Raw genomic sequence first — 10,384 nt, 5'->3', positions numbered from 1 at the left:
ATGTATAGCACAAATACGCAAGCCAGGAAAATGCAGCTCAAGCAAGAGTTGCACAATGTGCAAGGAGAAAATATGAGCATCAACGACTACCACATGAAGGTGAAGAAGATTGCAGATGCACTTGCTTCCATTGGGTCACCAGTGGAAGATGATGATTTAGTTTCTGTGACCTTGAATGGTCTAGGAAAGGATTATGCACAGTTTCGAACATCCATTTCAGTTCGTGAAAGATTTCCTGATTTTGAGGAGTTGATTGCTCTTCTAATTTCTGAGAAACAGAGAAATGGTGGTGCATCTTCTTTAGGAGGAACTTCAAAAGAAGCTGTCTTCTACTCAAATGCTGGAAGAGGTAGAGGCAGAGGTAGAGGAGGCCGATCTGGAGGCCGTGGTAGAAATCAGAATATGCAGCAAACTCAAGAAAACCAGTCCTATGGAGGAGGACGTGGTAACTCTAGAGGCAGGGGGAGCCAAAGAGGTCGTGGTGGATGGCAAAGAGGTCAAAATGCAAACAGTAATGTTGAATGCTACTACTGTGGTAAAATGGGTCATATGGCTAAAGACTGCTATAAAAAGCAGAATGACATCATGAATGGAAAACTGCAACAAGGGAATTATGCATCTTCTAGCAGATATGGTGATGACAGAAATGAGCATTTGTTCATGGTGCAGCACATGAACAATTCTGTGACAAGTGCAGAAGAAAGGAATGATGTATGGTATGTTGACTCAGGTGCATCAAACCACATGACAGGTCATGCAGAATGGATGGAGGATGCAAGGAAAATGGAAAAACCAGGATTTGTGGAGATTGGTGATGATACTGCACATCCTATTGTGCAGATTGGAAAAATTCCCTTGTCTATGCAGGATGGGAAAAAGAAATACCTGTCCGATGTATTTCATGTCCCGAATATCACCAAGAATCTGGTTTCTGTCGGTCACATGGTTGAGCAGGGCTTGTAGGTTAGATTTAATCCTCATGGATGCTTTGTTGAGGATATGAAAAATAAAGGTCGCTTGATAGCAAAAGGAAAGAAGAAGGGCAAAATGTTTACGTTGGATGCAGACATGTCTGAATTGAGTGCAGCAATGTTTGCACATGGGACCGGTGTAGTTGCAGATATTGATATCTGGCATAAACGCATTGGTCATGTTAATGTACAGCGACTTAAATCAATGCAGGCCCAAAATATTGTTGCAGGATTGCCAAAATTCAAGGTTGCAGAAATGCATAAGGTATGTGAAGCCTGTCAGTTTGGAAAATAGGCAAGGAAACCATTTCCTAGACATGTTCAAGAGAGTGAGAAGCCATTGGAATTAATCCACTCTGATGTGTGGACTACTAAAGCTGCATCTCTTGGAGGCTGTCATTATTTTGTCACTTTTATTGATGACTATAGCAGAAAAGTTTGGGTGTATTTTATGAAAAAGAAAAGTGAAGTTTTTGGGCATTTCAAAACCCTTAAAGCTATGGCTGAAAAAGAAACAGGTCTGCAAATAAAATGCCTAAGGTCAGATGGAGGGGGAGAGTACCTCTCAAATGAGTTTGCAAAGTTCTTGTAGGAGCATGGCATAAAGCAGCAATATTCATGTAGTTATACCCCACAACAAAATGGAATTGCAGAAAGGAAAAACAGGCATATTGGAGAGGTATCTCGTGCCATGCTCAATGAAAAAGACTTGCCAGATTTTTATTGGGTTGAAGCAGTTGCTACAGCAGTCTACATAATGAACAGGACTCCCACTGCAGCAATACATGGAATGACTCCAGAGGAGAGGTATACTGGTAGGAAACCAGATATTTCTCATTTGAAATTTTTTTGTTGCATTGCCTATGTACATGTGCCAGATGAGGTGAGATCCAAGTTGGATCCAAAAGCTGAGAAGTGCATCTTTATTGGTTACTCTCTGCAGCAAAAAGGGTATAGATGCTATAACCCTTCTACTCGTAAGTTTACAGTGAGTAGAGATGTTGTTTTTGATGAGATGAGTAGCTGGTATAAACCAGTAAATGTGATTGATGATGTAGATGCACAAAATGGTAATGCTGCACAGAATTCACAGCAGCAGACACAAAATATTAGTGGACCTGGAGCGTCCTCTAGCAGTGGTTCACATTCTTCGCCATGGACAGGCAGATTGAGATCAGGAGAATCTTCTCAAAGCAATGCAGATAGTGGTATGCAGGTATCACGAAAAGGAAAAGAGAAGGTTGATCAGCCCATGTTTGATGTGAATGCAGGTCACTCTTATGTGGATGGTGAATCCAGTGGCTCAGAACAAAGCATTGATGATGAGTTGGGTATTCCTTCTATTGTTACACCTGGAGTAAGGAAGACCAGGGATGTTTTGAGAGCACCTGGGAGTGAACCTACTTTGCCAGGTCTACGAGAGCTAGGTATCCTGTGGATAGGCTGAAATATGATGGATTTACAGCCATTCACTATGCATATATGGCCAAAATGATACAGGAACCAAAACCCACATCTTTTGAGCAAGCCATGGGAAAAGAAAAATGGGAGAAAGCCATGGATGAAGAAATGGATGCCTTGGAAGAAAATGCTACATGGGAGTTAGTACCTTTGCCTAAAGGTAAGAATGCAATTGGCTGTAAGTGGGTTTATAAGGTGAAGCACAATGCAGATGGTTCTGTGAACAGATACAAGGCAAGATTAGTAGTCAAGGGGTATGCACAAACATATGGCATTGACTATGAAGAAACATTCAGTCCAGTTGCAAGGATGGCAACTGTAAGAGCAGTCATTGCTATGGCTGCATCAAAGGGATGGTCTTTACATCAGATGGATGTAAAGAATGCCTTCTTGCATGGTGATTTGCAAGAAGAGGTCTATATGGAGCAGCCACCAGGTTATGTGCATGCTGTTCATCCTGAGTTTGTTTGCAGGTTGAAGAAAGCCTTGTATGGCTTGAAGCAAGCACCTAGAGCATGGTCTGACAAGATAGGACAGTACCTTGTCACTATTGGCTTTCAGATTTCCAAGGCAGATTTCTCACTTTATGTGAGAAAAACAGAGAAAGGTATTATGCTACTTGTCATTTATGTTGATGATTTGATTATGACAGGTGACAGTGATGAAGATATCCTTCATATGAAAATGCTATTGAAGCAAAAGTTTGAGATGAAGGATTTGAGAGAGCTGCGTTATTTCTTGGGCATTGAGGTGATTAGATCACCAAGTGGGATACAGCTCTTGCAGAGGCAGTATGGATTGGACATGTTGTCCAAATATGGGATGATAGACTGTAAGCCTATTTCAGTTCCTTTGGAGCAGAATGTGAAGCTGAGCATAGATGCAGGTGAGCTTCTAGAAGACCCTACTATGTACAGACGCATAGTAGGAAGTTTGATTTATATGATTATTACCAGGCCAGATTTGAGCTATGTTGTTGGATTGGTAAGTCAGTTTATGCAGGCTCCAAGGAAACCACATTTGGATGCGGCTAGACGCATACTCAGGTATGTGAAGTCCACATTGCAGTATGGACTATTTTATGAGACTGGGGTTCAGATACAGTTGCATAGATACACTGATGCTGATTGGGCTGGTAGTATTTCTGATAGACGATCTACCAGTGGATATGTGTTCTCTTTTGGGAGTGCTGCAGTCACTTGGAGCAGCAAGAAACAGCCTACAGTTGCCTTATCGAGCACAGAGGCTGAGTACAGGGGTGCAGCAATGGCTGCATGTGAGGTAGCTTGGTTGCATAAGGTACTTTATGATATGCATCAGTCTACAGATGGGCCAGTTGTCATTTATTGTGACAACATGAGTAGTATACACTTGGCAAATAACCCAGTCTATCATGCTAGAACAAAGCACATTGAGGTGCATTATCACTATGTGCGAGAGAGGGTTTTACTAGGTCTTATTGATCTAGTTTATGTCAGCACAGAGGATCAGGTAGCTGACATATTCACGAAGGCATTGGGCGCAGAGAAGCTGCGCAAGTTTAGAGACCTGCTTGGTGTGCAGGAATTGGGATTGAGCTCGAGGGGGAGTGTTGAGATATCGAGCTCCACTCGTGATACGCCAGGGTGACCGTTGTGTATTTATGTCACCGACTTGTTAGTTGCAGATGCGGTTGGTACACCACCCCTGAATAATAGCTACATGATAGCTATCCTTATCTACTCTAGTTCGTGGCTCAGTTAGTATGCCACCTTAGTTAGTTGAGTTTGGTTTGAGACCCATATCTAGGGTTCTTCTATTTCTTTGTACTTGAGTTCTTTTGGCTTCCACAACTAAGAAGAGGAAAACTGTTTTCAGCCTCCATCCTAGTGTGTATTCCCCCATTGTGCAAGCAAGAAAGCTACAAGTGAGACTCCTTCCTTCTCTCCCACAATCTTGACAAAGACTCATAGTAACATAGACAAGAAGACAAACTATTGCTCAACTAAATTAGGTTCCAAGATGTAGGCTTGGACTCATAAACTCAATCTTGAGCTGACCATGTCAGAGACACATAATGAAATACAAAGTACAAATTAGCATACATGAAAAGTGAGCCAAGTACATGTCTTTATAGCTTTTCAGCTTCTCCACTCTCCTCATTGTGCATATGGGATTTACAACGTCTCTTCCTGGAGCATACATCTTTTGTTATTTCTCAACACCCCCCTCAAATGATGAGTCCCTACACTTGTTGGCATTTGCCCCCCCACATGCTAACATGGCCCAGGAGACTAGCTCATAGGCAGTCTAGTCAAGTTAAAGCTTGAGACTTTACATCTTTGGCAGGGTTTTTACAAAGAAAATCCACTCTGGGAAAAAATTCCTTAGGACAATCTATCAGAGTTGTTGATGGTAACAGAAGCATCTTCTTCTTCTTCTTCATTCATGAATTGAGTTTGGTGGTGGTCATTCTACATCAGCTATGCTCTTTTCTTAGGGAAACATTCATTGACAATATGGCCAGTCTTACCACAATAATAACATGTCATCCAACTTTTGCTGTCCGTGTTGAATCCTTAACCTCTTCATTGGGAGCAATACTTAGTGTTGAAACAAGATTCTCCTACAGTTCATGATTAACACTGACATGTAGCACTGCTATTGCCTCATCCTCATCAATGTTCTTTTTAAGAGTTGCTAGTTGAGTTTTAAGGATCTTGAACTTATTGATGTGTATAGTCATAGATGATCTGTCTTTTATATCCAACTTATAAAACTACAAAAGTAATTTTACCTTGAGTTATTCGCTTGTGTACCAAAGATTTTGTCAAGTTCTTTCCATGCCTTCTTTTCATCCCTAATGCTAGAGATGTGGTGTAATACATCATTTGATAGACCCCAGGAAATAATACCTAGAGCTTTGTTGTTCATCTTCTTCCATGCCTCTGTTTTAGGCTGGTCTTCTATAGCATATTCCTCTTTAGCATCTTCTGCATCATCTTCTTCAAAGAGATCCCATAGGTCTTTCCTCATGAGATGATACATGGTTTTCTCTTTCCAAGCACGAAAGCCTTCACCATTAAACTTTGCTATCGGCTCTAGTTCAATCATCTTAGAAGGAGGTCTTACCACGAGAACACTGGGGAAGTGTCTATCCTTTTACACAGAACTTAAGACTTACAAATGGATTTTACCAATAGGGATTTAAATCATTAGATGTGCTGAGAATAGGTTTTTGAGTAGCTGAGGTAAAATTAGTGAATATCTTGTTCATGAGTGAGCTAAATACATAAGTGTCAAGAGACACTGATTAAGTATCAAGAGATACTATTGATGTTGAGTCTCCTTGTTGAGCTAGATGTTGTTGACTTGATTCTTTCAAATCTTCAAAAATCCTCAAAGACTTGTCTTCCTTGTTGATTAATCAGCAACATTGAGTAGATAAGAGTTGCAAGGGGTCCTTTGAGTCTTCTAACTAGCAAGGATAAGAAAATAAGGTGAGAAATGAAGCTTAGTCACTTTTTGGCTATGGTGGACTGTGATTAGGGTTCTCAGTTCGACTGGTTTTTCATCTGTAGCAACACGTCCACACAGTCAAATGAAAAAATATTTGATGGAGAGATGGCCCATATAGTAAGCTTCATTTTCCCTACACTTACAGGGAGAATCACAGCATGTGTGCACAGTAGCAGTGGTACAAATAAAAGTCGGTGCAGTCTGGACAGATTCGATAAATTTTCATAATGTTGGAGGTATAATGCACCAAAATCAGACAACTGAGGTGCTAGAGAGAAGCTTCAGGAGCAGGGGAAGAAGTTTTCATAAGAGATCTCAATGAGGTATTTCCTGTATTGGGAGATCTAGGGGCTCCAATGTGAGTGGGTGCAGGTTGGCTATGGTGGCCAAGAAGAGATGTGTGAGAATGAAGTGGGAGATGAACTCATACACTTGTCCTGAGATGGAGCTGAGCTATGAGAAGTTGGGGGAGTAGGGAGAAGAGCAAAAAACAAAAGTTAAGCCATGCTCGACTGGCTCTAATACCATGTGACAAAACATGGATCTAGAGCATAGCATTGACTATGGAGGACGGAAGTTGATGACAAGAACCATAGTAACATAGACAAGAAGACAAACTATTGATCAAATGAATTAGATTCCAAGATGTAGGCTTGGACTCATAAACACAATCTTGAGCTAACCATGAGAAAGAAACATAATGAAGTACAAAGTATAAAGTAGCATACATGAAAATTGAACCAAGTACATTTCTTTATAGCTTTTCAGCTTCTCCACTCTCCTCGCTATGCATATGGGATTTAGGACATCTCTTCCTAGAGCATACATCATTTTTTATTTTTCAACATTACGTATGGCTTATTGTTGGGTCATGTTGTGAGTGCAACTGACATTGCTCTTGATCTTGAGAAATTACTAGTATTTATGGGCATAAGCCCACCCACCAACCCTAGGGAGGTTTATAGCTTTGTTTTGTCTATGGGCTATTAAGTTCATTAATACATTACCCAAACCCAAGTGCTCATTACGTTTGATGAATCTCCTAGTGCATAGCCATGTTTTGGAAAGGACTAAACCGTGTGCTTTTGAGGATATTAAGATGGAATTATCCAAAACACCAACATTAAAAGTTCCAAAAAGGGGTGAGATTTTCTATATCTTTATGATTGTAACAAGACATAGTATTAGCTATTGCCTATCCCATTTTTAGGAGGTGAAACTTTATCATTCAAGTGCTTTTGCAAGCCAAAAATCGGGCGTTTAGGAGCTTTCTTATAGTTATTTAGAAAATGTATGTTTGGCTATGGTGTTCACCCCCAAGAATTTTAGACATTACATTCTTTATGAGAAGATGGTATTTTTCACCAAGACTAAGGATCTACGCTTACTGTTGGACAATCTTCAATCTCCTAATCACCTAGCCAAGTGGTTAATCTCTTTGTAAGAGTTTAACTATGAGATTCGAAGTACACCGCCAAAATTTCAAGGAATTATTGAATGCTTAGTAGATTTTAGTGAGCCTAAGGAAAAGTGGACTGATATTAGTGACTCCGAGAATCTATGCAAGATTAAAATATCCTCAATCTTGTCATGGTATGCATCTATTATGTATTATCTATCCATAGGAAATCCGTAAGAAACTCTTTCTAAATTTAAGAAGAGGAATATTAAGCAACAAGTGTTTTGCTTTTCCTTTATAGGCAAGGCCTTGTAGAGAAGGCGACCGGATGAGGTGTATCATCATTGTGCGGTGCCTAATGAGATGCCATTTAATTTAGAGGAATGCCATGATTCAACATGTGGGGATCATTTTGTTGGATGGCTTATAGAACCAAAAAGCTTTATGCTCTAGCTATTGGTGGTGGCCGAAAATTTTCTAGGATGCTTTGGCATATGTTAAGAGTTATGATATTTGTCAGAGATATGATGCTAGGAAAAATTGTGAGAGACTGCTAAACCCCATGGGCAGTTAGAGAGTACCAATAAGTAGCTTGTGAGGATTTTTTCTAATACTGTATTAGAAGATAATCGTGATTGGGATTAAAATTTGTATGTAGTTGTTTGGGCCTATAATACAACATTTAAAAGAGCAATAGGCCACATTCGTTTCAAATTAGTTTATGGAAAAGAGTACATTTTACATTTGGAGATTGAGCTACCTATAGTAAGGTTTACTCTAAACCATTATTGGGTGAAGAGGAAGCCTTGCAAGAAAGGTTCACTTCCGTTACACAAGTTGATGAGATTAGATTACAAGCCTTCTTATATTAGGAAGTAGGGAAGAAGCAGATGAAAGTGCTTCATGACCTTAGGGCTATGAAGTATAGATTTTCCAAGGGTCAATTGGTCCTTTATTATGATACTTGTCATGAGCTATTCCCACGCAAGTTAGAGCCCAGGTGGGATAGCCCTTATAAGATTGTTTATATAAGAAAGAATGGCTCTATAGCATAGATGATTTTAGTGGCTATATGTTTCCAAATGGCTATACTTTTATTTTTTCAGATTTAAAAACATGCTCCATAAACTGAGTGGCAACTTGAGATGCTGTAAACTGGGATCTTGTAGGGATGAAATGGGCTGCTTTAGTGAGTCGGTCAACTACCACATAGATGCTATCCCAACCCTTCTTGGTTGTAGGTAAACCAGTGATGAAATCCATGGTAATGTGGGTCCATTTTCCTTTGGGGATAGGTAAGGGCTGCAACAATCCACCCGATTTAAGAGTTCTATCTTTATTTTGTTGACAACCTTTGCAAGATTGTTACTCAACTTCTTCATACCATCAAAGATCCTTTATATGACAATATCATCACTATTTTGTCTAACAAGGATAATATCCACTTTAACAAAGCATGTATATCTCTTATTGAATATTCTCAACATCATGAGCATCATTTGGAAAAATCTGATGCTGTTTTGGTCACTTGCGAACAAAGGGATTTTGATGCTGCTTTTGTTGCTCGCAAGCATCCCGCTTCACGTTTTCAGCAGGGTGGATGCTCTAATCAAGGTATTAAATCTTCACGTCTTGCTTATCCTAACAAAAATTATTCTTATTGTGATAAGAACGGCCATGTGGCTTCTGATTGCTGGGCACGTCAATATGATGAGGAGCATGGAGTTACTACAAAGCAACCTCGCTCGTCCAAAAGTTTTCCTCCTTGTCATTATTGTGCATATACAGATCATCCATCTTGTCGTTGTTATAAACACAGATATGATGAAGAATGTTCTTGAACTACAACTGATGATGATCATACTCATCAGGAGCTCAATTTCATCCATCATGATATCTCTCCAGAAAAGGTACTTCATGTTCATGATGGTTCTCTATTCATCGTTGATTCAGGTGCCACTGGAAACATGACATGCCAATCGCAGTGGCTTCACAATTATCATTCTCTTCCTGTCAAGAAGTTTGTTTACCTTGCGGATGATACGACTTGTCAAGTCAAAGGAGTGGGTGATTTATATTTGGGGACTGTTTCATCCACTAGAATATTAAGAGGAGTTTTTCATGTTCCAGATTTGCAAAGAAATCTTATTTATGTTGCTTGTCTAGTTGATCTTGGTTTGTTTGTTGGCTTTGATCATAATCAATGTCGTATAGAGAAAGACGGATATACTATAGCAGTGGCTCCTCGACATGGTAATCTATTTGAGCTATCATTGAACGATACAGTTGCAAATGTTGTTACTGCCCCTAGAGATGCAGATTGCAAATTATGGCATCAACGATTTGCACACTTTGATTTTGCCAAAATTCTTGATCTTTATCGTCATGGTCTTGTGTAAGGTATGGATCTTAAATCTCATCCACGTATGGGAATATGTGAGTACTGTGCACTTGGAAAACACCATCGTTCGCCTTTCCACACTTCTTCTTCATCACATTCCTATGCTCTCTTGGATTTGGTTCATACTGATATTTGCGGTCCTTTTCCTGCCTCAAAGTGTCAATATCGATATTTTATAACTTTCATTGATGATTTCTCATGGTACACACATGTCTATCTTCTTCGACATAAGTCTGAGGCTTTATCTATATTTAAACAATACAAGATAAGTGTGGAGCTTCAAACTGGATTCTCTATAAAGACACTTCACAGTGACAATGGTGGTGAATATGTATCCAATCTATTTGATGACTTCTGTAAGGATCAAGGTATTCATCATGAGTTTATAGTTCCTTATTCTCCTCAGCAAAATGGTGTTGCTGAGCGTAAAAATCTCACTATTCTTAATGCTATACGTTGCATGCTTATACACTCTAGTTTGTCTCAAAAGTTTTGGACTGAAGCACTTTTAACAGCCGTTCTTATTCAAAATCATCTTCCAACAACTGCACCTACTGGTAAAATTCCTATAAGAATCTAGATAGGGAAGACACCTTTAGTCTCTCACTTTCGCACATTTGGCTGCATTTCTTATATTCATGTGCCCAAGGACAC

This window comes from Lygodium microphyllum, chromosome 27 (genome assembly GCF_053477565.2).
Source record: "Lygodium microphyllum isolate KBCC chromosome 27, Lygodium_microphyllum_v1.1.10, whole genome shotgun sequence".
NCBI lineage: Eukaryota > Viridiplantae > Streptophyta > Polypodiopsida > Schizaeales > Lygodiaceae > Lygodium > Lygodium microphyllum.
Note: the sequence above shows the minus strand (reverse complement) of the source record.